Here is a 17,080-nt window from a genome sequence, read left to right on the forward strand (position 1 = left end):
CACCCCTAGGTTTTTTTTTTTATTGAAAAATATAGTAATTTCAAATTATAATGAATACAAATTATTAAAATCTTCCCAAAAAAATAGAAGAACCTCTGAGCACGCGCGTGAGCGCGTGCTCAGAAGCTAGTTTATTATTTTAAATTTATATTTTAAAAACTTTAGCGTATACATGTGAATCAGATGTTTTTTATGAATCTCTAAACTTATCTTTTATGTATTATTTTAAATTATAAAATTTTGAATTTCCCATTAGTTGATGTTATGGTTTTTTTTTTAAATAAATGTTATGGTTATTGTAAGGACCAGTTTGGATTCCCAAAGGTGTAAACGGACTTTGGCCCAAAAAACCCAAAACAATGAATTTGTAGAGAGATGGGTTAGAAAATTGGGTTTTACTTAATCAAGCAATAAATTGAGTAGTTTCATGGTGAAAGACTGAAAATGGGCTATTATAGAATGAGCAATAAACATCATCGGCAATATCTGAGAAGACTAGTTCTTGTATAATGATCTTTAAAGAGAGTTACAAGTTTGATTCTAGATGGTTACAAGGTTTTTCCTTCTTTTTTTCCGATCCATTTTCTTTGCTCCCCCTCCTTCCTTTTAAACTTTCTCCTTTTAATCTCATCTTCCATGTGCATGCCAGATAGTGGATTTTGATACTTATCCTATCAGCACCTCCCATAAAGTCTTCAGGTAGTAGCTGTAAGGCTGAAATCCACTGTTCAGGCATCACCTCCACATTAATGCGGCCAGGAAGTTAGCTATAAAGCATTTAATGCGAAGGTAGCAGCTTTATCCTTGGATATTTTAGGATCCTTCTATATCTTGAGCTTCCGTAATGCTTATCTGCATCAATTAAGTACTTCCATGACGTTTCTTCGAATAGGAGATCATCTCTACGGGCACGGCCTCAGTCAGTTGAGGTGACTCTTATTCTTAGCACAGCCCTTTAAGTCGTCATGATCTATATTGACTTCTTTGTTTGTTAACATGGTCCCTTCTGACAACGTTTACCCCTTCCTCGGACACATTTCGTCCTCGGCGTGGGCCTTAGGTCCATTATACAACATGTGTAATGGACCTCCAAGCCCAATACCACTACAGTTATTGTTATTGATTTTTGATTAATAAGAAAAAAAGTTACACCAAGTGGTCTAGGTGTAATTTAAAGTCTTAAACCCATCTCTTATAAAACTTATCACAAACAAGATTATATATTTATTCCTTATTCTTAAACCCATTCCTTATAAAAATTATCACAAACAAGATTATATATTTAGTCATTATTCTTAAAGGGTTTAATTAACGTGTGCCCTTGAGGTACATATTAATAGACCATTTTAGGAAACTTTTTTATGGAAAAATGAAAAAGTTATTAACTTTTTGATAGCTTTTTTAATTCTTCACAAAATGTTTTCAAAAATGAATAATTAATATGTGCCAAAAGGATACACATTAACGGAACCCATTCTTAAATGATGTAAGATCTTTGGACCTTTGTCCTAATCAATGAAATATCGGACAAGTTGACTATAAAAAAATAAAAAATAAAAAAATAAATCCCCCTCCTCCACTCAATTGGGCGAGTTGGTGAGGGTAATATTTCTAACTATTCTCCCCAACAACAACATCATGATCCAAATTATAGGGACTAGTCACGTTATTTCTCCTTAATTTTATATTTTTCCTTGTCAATATTTTTCTTATTTTATTGTTGAATTACTATGGTTTTTTTAATAGATATAACTTGAATTTTACACAATTTACAAAACAAGCTAAATGGAAATAATCTCATGCAAACGGATGATATCCTCTCTTTTTTATGACCCCCACAAAATACATTAAGCACGCGCGTGAGCGCGTGCTCAGAAGCTAGTTTATTATTTTAAATTTATATTTTAAAAACTTTAGCGTATACATGTGAATCAGATGTTTTTTATGAATCTCTAAACTTATCTTTTATGTATTATTTTAAATTATAAAATTTTGAATTTCCCATTAGTTGATGTTATGGTTTTTTTTTTAAATAAATGTTATGGTTATTGTAAGGACCAGTTTGGATTCCCAAAGGTGTAAACGGACTTTGGCCCAAAAAACCCAAAACAATGAATTTGTAGAGAGATGGGTTAGAAAATTGGGTTTTACTTAATCAAGCAATAAATTGAGTAGTTTCATGGTGAAAGACTGAAAATGGGCTATTATAGAATGAGCAATAAACATCATCGGCAATATCTGAGAAGACTAGTTCTTGTATAATGATCTTTAAAGAGAGTTACAAGTTTGATTCTAGATGGTTACAAGGTTTTTCCTTCTTTTTTTCCGATCCATTTTCTTTGCTCCCCCTCCTTCCTTTTAAACTTTCTCCTTTTAATCTCATCTTCCATGTGCATGCCAGATAGTGGATTTTGATACTTATCCTATCAGCACCTCCCATAAAGTCTTCAGGTAGTAGCTGTAAGGCTGAAATCCACTGTTCAGGCATCACCTCCACATTAATGCGGCCAGGAAGTTAGCTATAAAGCATTTAATGCGAAGGTAGCAGCTTTATCCTTGGATATTTTAGGATCCTTCTATATCTTGAGCTTCCGTAATGCTTATCTGCATCAATTAAGTACTTCCATGACGTTTCTTCGAATAGGAGATCATCTCTACGGGCACGGCCTCAGTCAGTTGAGGTGACTCTTATTCTTAGCACAGCCCTTTAAGTCGTCATGATCTATATTGACTTCTTTGTTTGTTAACATGGTCCCTTCTGACAACGTTTACCCCTTCCTCGGACACATTTCGTCCTCGGCGTGGGCCTTAGGTCCATTATACAACATGTGTAATGGACCTCCAAGCCCAATACCACTACAGTTATTGTTATTGATTTTTGATTAATAAGAAAAAAAGTTACACCAAGTGGTCTAGGTGTAATTTAAAGTCTTAAACCCATCTCTTATAAAACTTATCACAAACAAGATTATATATTTATTCCTTATTCTTAAACCCATTCCTTATAAAAATTATCACAAACAAGATTATATATTTAGTCATTATTCTTAAAGGGTTTAATTAACGTGTGCCCTTGAGGTACATATTAATAGACCATTTTAGGAAACTTTTTTATGGAAAAATGAAAAAGTTATTAACTTTTTGATAGCTTTTTTAATTCTTCACAAAATGTTTTCAAAAATGAATAATTAATATGTGCCAAAAGGATACACATTAACGGAACCCATTCTTAAATGATGTAAGATCTTTGGACCTTTGTCCTAATCAATGAAATATCGGACAAGTTGACTATAAAAAAATAAAAAATAAAAAAATAAATCCCCCTCCTCCACTCAATTGGGCGAGTTGGTGAGGGTAATATTTCTAACTATTCTCCCCAACAACAACATCATGATCCAAATTATAGGGACTAGTCACGTTATTTCTCCTTAATTTTATATTTTTCCTTGTCAATATTTTTCTTATTTTATTGTTGAATTACTATGGTTTTTTTAATAGATATAACTTGAATTTTACACAATTTACAAAACAAGCTAAATGGAAATAATCTCATGCAAACGGATGATATCCTCTCTTTTTTATGACCCCCACAAAATACATTTGCATAAAAAAATGACAAAAGTTATTGGATGATAAGTTAAAAAGCTATAGATCAGTAGGTGAGGAGTAAAATTTGAACCACAAACATAAGATACCTTAAAGTTATTACTTGAATTTCTTGAATTCAACCATATGTACAAGTTTTGAATCTTGATTCGTTTTATGCTATTGGGATATTTTTGTGAGTAATGGCAATTTGTTTTTGAATAATAGTACAACAAGCATGAGTGCGGCAAGTTTTGGTCTTCTATTTGTTGATTGGATTAAAGTGTGCTAGAGATAGTTATTGGATTTATATTAAAATATCTCTTTTTTTTTAGAAAAAAAAATCTAAATTTGTTTCGACTTTCATCTCAAACAAAAGAGAAGGAACCTCATATGTAATTCATGGGAATTTTTTTTTTTTTTGGGGTTAAATAATTCATGGGACTTTGGCAATACATGAAAGGGAATGATGCTCTTCAAATCGAATGTCTTCTTTGTCCAATATCTTCATAAAATACTATGACTATGGACCGTCTGATGTCTTCTCCAAATTATGCATCAATGTCATTATCGGAAACTTTTACAAATTAAATTTTTTCTACCATGGTATGTGTATTATTATTTTTTTTGATGAATATGCATGGTGTGTGTATTATTAATTATTAATTATTATATATAAGAAACTACAAAAGGAACTCTCCTGACTTTTCCAAAAAAGAAACTACAAATTTTTATATGCACTTTCCTTTTCGACTGACAGATCACAAATCTACATTCTTAACTTTACGTCGATCTAAAGGGTCAACATTTATCATCCCGACAAGTCAAAAAGTATTATCGGATTATAAAAATAGCAAGAAGAAAATCTAGGGGCAGGGCCGGCCATTAGGGCATTGCCTGGGGCCCCTACTGAAGAAAGGTCTTAAATTGGGGGGCAAAATTTATTTTATTTTATTTTTTATAAATATTTTTTGAAGATATTAAAAAAAAAATTAGTTTACATTTTTTTTCACTATTAAGAAAGCGGAAGCATTAAGTAATGTTAGAGATAAAAATAAGACAAATTTAAATAAATATATTTTACAAATAGACGTGTTACGAAATAAGTTATTCAAATAGGAAAATGTTAAATATGCTATAAATTTTAATACATAACTTTTATTTATTTATTTTATACAAGATAAAAATTCTACTTTAACCGAATCTAAGTGTATTGTGTATATGTGTAGGAAGTTTCCTCTTCAAGATTTGAACCCCAGCTCTTGCCCTCATACCTCACAAACTTATACTTGTAGAACGACCACTATGCCAAGAGTGCGCAGTGTTCTACATAACTTTTATAATTTGATGTAACAAAGAATATATGATTCTATATAGGGTGAAAATGGTTCAAATTTGTTCTTGATGGGTTTTAATACTTAGTTTATTTTTTATCCATAAAAAATGTACTTTCAAAAAATATTTGTTGGTTAAACATAAATAAGAATGGATTTTTTAAAAGTGAAAATCCTATGTCAATTTAAACAATTTCTTTAATTTAATAAAAGTTTATGCTGTTGTAGAAAAAAAAATTCAAACAAAAAGTCAGCACTAGGATTCAATAGAATGGTACATTTACAGATAATTTATAGGACTGAAATAAAAAACTCCCTTCGCATATTTTTCAACTATTTTCTTTTCCTTTTTTTTTTCATTCAAAATTTCACTAAATTTGTTTCCAATTTTTAATATCTTCTTTACTTTTTTTTTTATTGCATTAAAATACTCTCTTTTTATTTTTTGGAAATTTGGATTTATGCTGTTTTTAGGTGACTGAGAACCTTGGAAAATGATTGGAAAGTTGAAATATTTTTTATTCGTTAATTGTTGAGGATTCTTTTTTCTAGCAACCAAAACCATATTATTAGTAACTCACTTTTTAATTTATTTACAGGTTGATTTGGTAAATTAAGAAGGGTGATTTAGTATTTGCCCTGCCAAATTCTCAAAGACAATTAAAGACACATCTTCCTCTTCTTTCTTCTATATTTTGGTTGATGGGGTGGTTGAAAATGGATATAGGTGCTTCGACAATAATGCACATAACAACTCATTCATCTATGTAATGAACTTATGCAATTGAATATCAAGGATTCATATAAGTTTTTGTATGTTTTATTTTGTGATTTAATAGTCTTTTCATCAAAATAAATATTCCTAACCTTAGTGAATGCAGATTATAATTTTATGTGATAAATGTATATGAATGGTACTGTAGGGACCCAATTTGAATTGAGTGTTGGGTTTCAGCCCAATAAGCCCAAACAATAAATTTATAGAGAGTGGGTTGACAGGCTTAGGTGCTGGCCGTCGATCACCACGCTCAAACTTTTTCTTATAAAAAAGGCTAAGTGTTTCCTTACAAATAGGGGAATGATCCTCGGCCATAGGCCGAGGAGGCCTTAAGGTTTTTCCCCTTCCTTTCTGGCTTTACTAGCTCTTCTTTTATAGTTTTCATCTTCCTATCTCCTGTTTCCATCTGTTGATCGTCTATTTGCTTTTGTTCTGGTTGTCCGTCCCATCAGAGGCCTTTATCGGCACTCAAGTGACTCACTTTAACCAACGTTATCCTGCCAAGGGGTTACCTCCCCATTAATGCGGCCAGGGGGGTTGGTTGAGTGCATTCAATGCGATAGTGACAGCTTACTTTGGGGTTAACCTCTCCCCAAAATCACCTTTGTCAGGCCGAGGACAAGGTATCCTCGGCGTGGATCCAGGAGAATAAGCTTCCCCCCCTTCTCTTCAGGAATAGCTTGCGATCCTCGGCATGGGCCTTGGGCCTGCTATATGATGGGCCGAGGCTATCAGGCCCACGGACCCCACAGGTACTAACATATATCTTTGTTATATATTACTAGCCTCTGAGCACGCGCTCACGCGCGTGCTCAGACGCTCTTTTATTTTTTTGAGAAAAAGTTAATAATTTGTATTTATTATAATTTCGAATTATTACATTTTTCAATCACAAAAAATCTAGAGCTGTGATGAGTATTATGCGTTTACAGGTGAAATAATTTTTCATCACACCCCTAGGTTTTTTTTTATGGAAAAATATAGTAATTTCAAATTATAATGAATACAAATTATTAAAATCTTCCTAAAAAAATAGAAGAACCTCTAAGCACGCGCGTGAGCGCGTGCTCAGAAGCTAGTTTATTATTTTAAATTTATATTTTAAAAACTTTAGCGTATACATGTGAATCAGATGTTTTTTATGAATCTCTAAATTTATCTTTTATGTATTATTTTAAATTATAAAATTTTGAATTTCCCATTAGTTGATGTTATGTTTTTTTTTTTTTTTTTTTAAATAAATGTTATGGTTATTGTAAGGACCAGTTTGGATTCCCAAATGTGTAAACGGACTTTGGCCCAAAAAACCCAAAACAATGAATTTGTAGAGAGATGGGTTAGAAAATTGGGTTTTAGTTAATCAAGCAATAAATTGAGTAGTTTCATGGTGAAAGACTGAAAATGGGCTATTATGGAATGAGCAATAAACATCATCGGCAATATCCGAGAAGACTAGTTCTTGTATAATGATCTTTAAAGAGAGTTACAAGTTTGATTCTAGATGGTTACAAGGTTTTTCCTTCTTTTTTCCCGATCCATTTTCTTTGCTCCCCCTTCTTCCTTTTATACTCTTTCTCCTTTTAATCTCATCTTCCACGTGCATGCCAGATAGTGGATTTTGATACTTGTCCTATCAGCACCTCTCATAAGTCTTCAGGTAGTAGCTGTAAGGCTGAAATCCACTGTTCAGGCATCACCTCCACATTAATGCGGTCAGGGAGTTAGCTATAGAGCATTTAATGCGGAGGTAGCAGCTTTATCCTTGGATATTTTAGGATCCTTCTATATCTTAAGCTTCCGTAATGCTTATCTGCATCAATTAAGTACTTCTGTGACGTTTCTTCGAATAGGAGATCATCTCTACGGGCACGGCCTCAGTCAGCCGAGGTGACTCTTATTCTTAGCACAGCCCTTTAAGTCGTCATGATCTATATTGACTTCTTTGTTTGTTAACATGGTCCCTTCTGACCAAGGTTGTCAAAATCGCGATCCGGATCGTAAAATCGCACGATTTTACGATCCCACCTCACCAAAAAGATTAAAATCGTAGCAAGATCGTAAAAATGTTAGGATCGTAGGTAGGATCGTGTAGGATCGTATAGGATCGTAGGATCGTATGGGATCCTACCGATCCTACCGATCCTACCATTTGGCTTTTTTATTTTTATTTTTAATTTTTTTTATGTGGGATTCATTTGGGTCATTTGGGTAAGTCCAGTAAGATAATCCACGGTCCACCTAAAGGTCCTAAACCCACAAGCCCAATGGGTTATCAGAACCCAATAATAAATTGAAGTCCCAAATTTACCCCTATCTCAACATAAAATCTCCAAAAAACCTTTAGTATTAAGTTAAATGTTTTCAAAAACAAAACCTAAATATTTTAGAAACACTAAGCTCCAGCAAACCAGCACCTCTGTCCCGCGCCTCCACAGTCCTCTGTCGAAAACCTAGCCCCTCTCAGCCTTCTCAATGATGTTGCCGTGAGCCATCCCATCGTTGCCTTTAAGCTTTATGGTAATTTGCTTTGGTAGTTAGTAGTTTATCATTTATTTGTACTTTGATAGCTTGATTCCAGATTGTTGTGTTGTGTATATGATTTTGACAAAGCTTTTAAAGTTTTTATTTTTCTATTTTGTTAACTAAATTAAGTAAAATTTGTTTTTAATACTTTGTCCTAGAACAGTATTTGATTCTTTGAGAAATATTAGTAAACACAATTAGTAGTTTAGAATTGCACACAATTAGCTAGTTTACCTTAGATTGAGAAATCTCTTTTGGATTACATATTGTAAATTTGTAGTTAGTTATTTTGTTGTTAGCTAGTTTTTATATGCTAACTAGTCTAACTTATTTTGGATTTGGAACTTAGAATTTGGAAAATATTTTCCATATGTGTAGATAATATTTTGGTACTAAGTTGCTAATTAAACATGTACTAAAATTTTTAGATACATTATGTCAAAAGTTAAATATATTTTGTTTCGATAGAATGACATAAGAACGATGTAGTATGTGCAAATTACATTTTATTATGCAATTTTTTTTAATGTATGGATTCATATTTTAAGTGATTATATAACATACAAAGTCATTGTCAATAGGTTTTTTGCTTAAAATCTGAAAATAGGTAGGATCTTACGATCCACGATTCGATCCTACGATCAACGATCCTACCTACCTCCCACGATCCTACATAGGATCCCGATTTTGACAACCTTGCTTCTGACAACGTTTACCCCTTCCTCGGACACATTTCGTCCTCGGCGTGGGCCTTAGGTCCATTATACAACATGTGTAATGGACCTTCAAGCCCAATACCACTACAGTTATTGTTATTGATTTTTGATTAATAAGAAAAAAAGTTACACCAAGTGGTCTAGGTGTAACTTAAAGTCTTAAACCCATCTCTTATAAAACTTATCACAAACAAGATTATATATTTATTCCTTATTCTTAAACCCATTCCTTATAAAAATTATCACAAACAAGATTATATATTTAGTCATTATTCTTAAAGGGTTTAATTAACGTGTGCCCTTGAGGTACATATTAATAGACTATTTTAGGAAATTTTTTATGGAAAAATGAAAAAGTTATTAACTTTTTGATAGCTTTTTTAATTCTCTACAAAATGTTTTCAAAAATGAATAATTAATATGTGCCGTAAAGACACACATTAACGGAACCCATTCTTAAATGATGTAAGATCTTTGGACCTTTGTCCTAATCAATGAAATATCGGACAAGTTGACTATAAAAATAAATAAATAAATCCCCCTCCTCCACTCAATTGGGCGAGTTGGTGAGGGTAATATTTCTAACTATTCTCCCCAACAACAACATCATGATCCAAATTATAGGGACTAGTCACGTTATTTCTCCTTAATTTTATATTTTTCCTTGTCAATATTTTTCTTATTTTATTGTTGAATTACTATGGTTTTTTTAATAGATATAACTTGAATTTTACACAATTTACAAAACAAGCTAAATGGAAATAATCTCATGCAAACGGATGATATCCTCTCTTTTTTATGACCCCCACAAAATACATTTGCATAAAAAAATGACAAAAGTTATTGGATGATAAGTTAAAAAGCTATAAATCAGTAGGTGAGGAGTAAAATTTGAACCACAAACATAAGATACCTTAAAGTTATCACTTGAATTTCTTGAATTCAACCATATGTACAAGTTTTGAATCTTGATTCGTTTTATGCTATTGGGATATTTTTGTGAGTAATGGCAATTTGTTTTTGAATAATAGTACAACAAGCATGAGTGCGGCAAGTTTTGGTCTTCTATTTGTTGTCTGGATTTAAGTGTGCTAGAGATAGTTATTGGATTTATATTAAAATATCCCTTTTTTTTTTTAGAAAAAAAAAAATCTAAATTTGTTTCGACTTTCATCTCAAACAAAAGAGAAGGAACCTCATATGTAATTCATGGGATTTTTTTTTTTTTTTTTTTTGGGTTAAATAATTCATGGGACTTTGGATCATCTCAAACAAAAGAGAAGGAACCTCATATGTAATTCATGGGATTTTTTTTTTTTTTTTTTTTTGGGTTAAATAATTCATGGGACTTTGGCAATACATGAAAGGGAATGATGCTCTTCAAATCGAATGTCTTCTTTGTCCAATATCTTCATAAAATACTATGACTATGGACCATCTGATGTCTTCTCCAAATTATGCATCAATGTCATTATCGGAAACTTTTACAAATTAAATTTTTTCTTCCATGGTATGTGTATTATTATTTTTTTTTAATGAATATGCATGGTGTGTGTATTATTAATTATTAATTATTATATATAAGAAACTACAAAAGGAACTCTCCTGACTTTTCCAAAAAAGAAACTACAAATTTTTATATGCACTTTCCTTTTCGACTGACAGATCACAAATCTACATTCTTAACTTTACGTGGATCTAAAGGGTCAACATTTATCATCCCGACAAGTCAAAAAGTATTATCGGATTATAAAAATAGCAAGAAGAAAATCTAGGGGCAGGGCCGGCCATTAGGCCATTGCCTAGGGCCCCTACTGAAGAAAGGTCTTAAATTGGGGGGCAAAATTTATTTTATTTTATTTTTTATAAATATTTTTTGAAGATATTAAAAAAAAATTAGTTTACATTTTTTTTCACTATTAAGAAAGCGAAAGCATTAAGTAATATTAGAGATAAAAATAAGACAAATTTAAATAAATATATTTTACAAATAGACGTGTTACGAAATAAGTTATTCAAATAGGAAAATGTTAAATATGCTATAAATTTTAATACATAACTTTTATTTATTTATTTTATACAAGATAAAAATTCTACTTTAACCGAATCTAAGTGTATTGTGTATATGTGTAGGAAGTTTCCTCTTAAAGATTTGAACCTCGGCTCTTGCCCTCATACCTCACAAACTTATACTTGTAGAACGACTACTATGCCAAGAGTGCGCAGTGTTCTACATAACTTTTATAATTTGATGTAACAAAGAATATGATAAGTAGACTTCAACAAACTATTGAATGCATTTTTGAATGATTCTTTGTGATTTGTGATATATCTTTGTTATTTTCATGCTGTAATTTTATAATGTCTCTAGCATTTTTGTAAGCCTTATGTCACTAATCACATCCGTTACAACATCAGTTTGTAGTAAAATTTGTTATAACATTAGCATTTTCTCAAAAAAAAAATCATATTAAAAAGTAAAAATAATGAATTTTAAAAAAATTATTATATAAAATGCTAGTTAAATATTATTTAAGTAATAATATAAAGGCCTCATTTGAAGATTTCGCCAATTAGGCCTCCGAAACGTTTAGGCCGGCCCTATCTAGAGGCATTCACGTCTATTCGTACAAAATTTTTTGTCTATTTTAGTATGAGAAATTACTTTATATATATATATATATTTTTTTTTTTTTACATACTCATTTTTTAAAGCACTTTATATCAGATTATCTGTTTTACATTAGATTTCATTAAAAATATAAATTTTTCTTATTTTTTTTTAATTGTTTCTCTTTCTTCACACACGACAACCACCGTCTACTCTCTTCTTTCGTTATTGAAACACATAAAGAAAGAATAAACAATTAAATGCAAAATGAATAGTGTTAGTATCAAATTTACACGTTTATTATAGCAAACTTATAAATTTACAAAATTATACATGGACTAATGTTAGTCATTTGTAAACAAAAGTCTCAAAACTATGTAAATTTTATACATTTTTCTATTATACCATATGAGTGCTCTAATAAGAGCTCATTGGGGTGACATGGCAAAAAATTCCATTAAAGAGCTCCTTGGAGTGCCGGAGATAAAACAATATGAAAAATATTTAGGGCTTCCAGTAGTACTTGGCAAAAATAGGAGAGCAAGCTTGAATTTTATAAAAGATTAGGTTTAGAATAAATTGCAAGGGTGGAAGGAAAAACTCCTATCTCAAGCTAGAAAAGAAGTGTTGTTAAAAGCAGTGGTTCAAGCTATACCCACCTTTGCAATGGGGTGTTTCAAACTCTCTATGAGCATATGTAGGAATATTGAGATGCTAGTATGGAAATTTTGGTGGGGACAAAGAGGAGAATGAAGGAAGATTCATTGAAAAAATTTGGAAACACTTTGTAAACCCAAGAAAGAAGGTGGGTTGGATTTTAAAGAGTTGACCAAGTTCAATGATGCTATGTGAGCAAAACAAGTATGGAGACTTATCCATGATAAAAACTCTCTATTTTATCGTGTGTTTAAGTCAAAATACTTCCCAAATGGCACTATTTTTGATGCAAAACAGTCTTCGGGGTTGTTTGCTAAGAAAAGCATTTTGAAGGCGAGAAAAGTAATCTCCATGGGTGTAAAATGGAGAGTCAGGGATGGATTGTCCATAAGTGTATTTAAGGACAACTGAATACCAGATGCCTCAGGTGGGAGAGTAACATCTTTTGCATTGGCAGTGGACGCCAACTTAAAGGTGGCTAACTTGATTGATACTAGTCCAGGCTGCTGGAAAGAACAAAAATGGTGCCGTTTGATGCCCAAAGGATTCGGGCGATTCCTCTTTGTGATATTTCACAACCTAATTTTTTATATTGGGCACTAAAAAGGAATGGGATATATTCGGTAAAATCCAGGCATCGAGCATTGTGCAAAGAAGCAAGGAGTGGGGAAGCATCGAGTTCAAACTCGGTTCTACTAGCTGGGTTTTGGTCGAGCATATGGAAGCCAAACATTTTCTTTGGAGAGCATGTTCAAACAATTTAACAAAGAAAACAATTTGGTGAAGAGGAAAGTGTTGATTGACTCGGTCTGTCCCCTATGTGGCTAAGCTGATAAAGACACATACCATGCATTGTGGGGCTGTGAAGCGTTGCAACAGGTATGGGATATGGACTTCAACTGGGTAAACCAATTCGAAGCATCATAGGGTTCATTCCAAGACTTGGTGGCTAGAATTATGTCGAAATCGAGAGTTCGTGAAGTTTTTGCAACAATGGCTTGGTTCATATGGTCTCACAAAAACAAGTCTAGATTGCAAGAACAATCAGTTCCACCTAGCGACATTAAAGAGGCGGTCTGTAATTTTCTACAACGGTTCAACTCCTGCTGTGAACATTCTGGCAACACCAAGGGGGTGAGATGACGCAAATGGCAACCTCCAAACCCAGGTGAATATAAAACAAATTTTGATGGCGCTATGTTTAACGAATGCGATGAAGTAGGCGTGGGCATTGTGATTCGAGATTCAGGAGTTATGGTGGTGGTTGCGATGGCAGAAAAAATCAAAAAACCCCAATCAGTGTAGTGTTTAGAGTTGTTGGAAGCAAGGTGTGTTGTGCTTTTCGCAAAGAAATCGGGTTACAATAGTCCCACTTCGAAGGAGACTCGGAAATGGTTACCAAGGGGTTGCAAGGGGTTGGCATGCACTTCTCATATCTTGGTCACTTGTTTAGAGACACTTCATTTCATGTTAGCTCACGTTGTAAGGCAAAGTAATGCAGTGGCACATGCTTTAGCCCAAAGAATAAGATTATTTTTTCATTTTTTTTGTTTGGATGAAGTTTGTTCTATTTGACATTGACGCTTTTGTCTGGGCTGATTTTCAAGCTGCAAAATAATAAAACAAGTATAATGTTGCTTACCTCAACCAAAAAAAAAAAAAGTGTCTCCGACCCTTTTTAATTAACTGAAGAAAAAAAAAACAGTAAAAACAGATTTTTTATCTTTTTTTTTTTTTTTTTAAAGACAGATTATGTTTTAAGTAATGTCTCCGACCCTTTTTAATTAACTGAAAAAAAAAAACAGTAAAAACAGATTTTTTATCTTTTTTTTTTTTTTTTTAAAGACAGATTATGTTTTAAGTACTTTGAATCCATCAATCTACTTTGAGGAAACAACATAACTGCTTACCATTAAAAAAATACTGATAATAATACCACTGTTAATAATGATAAAAATTAGCAAATAATAAGATCATGTGCAATAAATAAAATCTACAATAATTTTATTCATTGAATTTATTTTATTAAAAAAATTACAATCTATGAATGAGCAACAATAGGGCCCATTTGGTACATGTGTTTAAAAACTGAAAATTATTTCTTGAAAATATTTATGGAAATATGTGTGGGTGAAAAAGTGCGTTGAAATGCGTGAAATGTTGTTTAAAAACTGAAAATTATTGTTCGAAAACACAAACCAAACACCCCCTATACATCTAGAGCTCATCTAGGGTTTATATGCTAGGAAGGGGAAAAATATCCACCCATGATGGTTTCTTAGTTCAGGATTTCCTCTTCGTTTAATGGTATGTTTCTGGTTTTTTCATTAAAAAAAAATTAGGTCATTCTAGTATGTCGTTTTGAAAACCGTTTTTCTTTTCTTTTTCTTTTTTTTTTTGGGAAAATTGCAATTTACCCACCTGTGGTTTGGCCCGTTTTAACAATGTCCACCCGTGGTTTGAAATTTGTCACTTAACGCACCTGAAGTGACCTCCGTTAGACCCCCGTTACCCACCTCAGCCCTTTCCACTTAAAAATCCCCTTTACTATATAAGCCAAAAATTAGAACCCAATTAGAACATAATTAGAACTATAAGGACTGAGCTCTCTCCCTCTCCTACCTTCGAACCCTCAAAAATCCATTTCCCTCTGTACTCCGATTGCCAAAGTGAAATCTGGACATGTCTTCTTCAAGCTATTACTCCGGTTCTAGTCGTCATTCATGCTTTGCTGACCATTATCGGCTACGCACTGCTCTGACCTTGAACAATTTTGGGAGAAGGTTTTATGGGTGCAGCTACTATGATGTGGTGAGTAATAGTTGGGTTTCATATTTTGTTCCGTTTGGATTTTTATTTTTATTTTTTTGGTTTTGTTGGTTTTCTGGTTTTGTTGGCTTTATGAATAACCATAATTTGATTTTGTTTGTAGGATGATGAACCTACTTGTAAATACTTTAGGTGGTTGGATGGCAAAACCTGTAAGCGTGGATCTGAATTTGAACCCATTGTCCTTGCGAGATTCAGTATGTACAATAATTAAGCAAGAGTTGTAGAGGAAAAGGAAAATGAGGCTAGTGATAGGGAAATAGCAGCTATTGAGAGTGAAAACAAAGCCAAGCGAAGAGAAGAAAAAGCTAGGTTGAGAGAGAGAATAGCTAAAGAGAAGTTACAGAAGTACAAATTTGCACTTCTTGTATCATGGGGGATTTTTTTCTATTTTTTATGTGTTTTCTGGTAGGATGAGAGAATTTAGAGCAAATCCATTATGTCTGCCTTGAAGGCAAGTTGTTGAAATTATTGTATAATTTTGGGTAACACTTTTGACAAGTGCATTCTATGTATTTGGCACTATGTAATGTTGTTGTTTATTTGAATATACTATGCATTTATGTGATGTGTTCTTCTTTATGTAATCTGTTCTTGTTTATGTAATGCTACATTCTTTGTGTAATATGTTCTTTATGTAATGTGATATTGTAATTTGAATAAGGTATGCAATGTGTTATTCTTTATAAAGATTGTGTATGTTGTACATCAATTGGGTAGGCAAAGACATGCACCCCACAAGAATCTGTTGACATCAATTGAAGAAGCATAAAGAATTATGTTTTAAAGTAAGGGAAGTTCCATACATATATAATACTGCCAAATATTATAGGCTAAACACTATATATAATACTGCCATACATATATAACACTACCAAGTTTTATCTAAGCAAGAGTATCATTCCATACTATATAATAAGCATTGTTTAAAACAAGTGGACTCCACCAAACATTAATGGCTAAACACTGCCAAATTTCATCTACACAATAGGTTGTTCTGTCTCCACTAAGACAACAAAAAAATAACTTTACAGTATAAAGTTCTGCACCATTACAAAAAAACAAAAAAGTGGTGACATGCCACTATCAACTAAACAATTGCCCTTGTCCTTGCCACAATAACAAAATCAAAATAAAGTAAAGTAAAGTTCCTGCTTGCACAATCTCCAATTTTCATTTCCCAAAGACCTTGCCCTTATCCTTACCTTTACCCCTGCCTGTTGAGAACATTGCACTAGATGTCTCAGCTCTTAATCCACCTCTTCTCCCAACGACCCTTGGTGGTACCAACTCTATTTGAGGCTGCAAAATACATAGAAACTCCATATTAAGATCTAATTATGTAAGTATAAAAGGTAGTGTTAGTGTTTGTGTTTGTGTTTGTGTATATACTTGAGGAGTATGAGAGATGGGCTGGCTGCATGAGAACCATTGAGCAGTGGGTACTTTGCTTGGTGGTCTGCTTGAAGCTGAAGCAGATGTTTGGGCTGGCTGTGTGTAGGGTTTGGCTGTTGGCTGCCTCAGTGGTTGCTTTTGTGGCTGGTTGACTGGTTGACTTGCTTGATGGCTAGCTACCCCACTTGTTGGTTAACTGGTTGTCTAGTTCTCTACTGCTTTGGTTGACTGGTTGGCCTTGGCTTTCTTGTTTGCTAATCTTGTTGATTTCCTTGCTTGCTCTTTGGTTGCTTGGTTGGCTGGCTAGTTGGCTGGCTGTCTTGCAAACTTTCTTCGTGGTTGCCTAGGTGGTTGGCTGCCTGATTGGCAAACCAGGGTGGCTGCCTTGCAAACCTCCTTGGTGGTATCAATGGTGGCTGGTTGGCTGGTTGGTTGGCTAGCTGACTGGCTGGCTAGCTGGCTAGCTAGGTGCCTAGTTGAGTGGTTGGCTGCTTGTTCCTTGTCACTACAAAAAGAATTGCATTGCATCAGAAATAGACTTGTAATATAATTGGCATAGTGAACACATTATTGCTTTACTTACAAATTTTTTTTGCCTCTCAAGTCTCTGCCTCCTTCGCCATGGTGTCTCACCAGTTATTCCAGCCTTACA

The sequence above is a fragment of the Quercus suber genome, unplaced genomic scaffold (genome assembly GCF_002906115.3).
Source record: "Quercus suber isolate HL8 unplaced genomic scaffold, Cork oak 2.0 scaffold_613, whole genome shotgun sequence".
Taxonomy (NCBI): Eukaryota; Viridiplantae; Streptophyta; class Magnoliopsida; order Fagales; family Fagaceae; genus Quercus; species Quercus suber.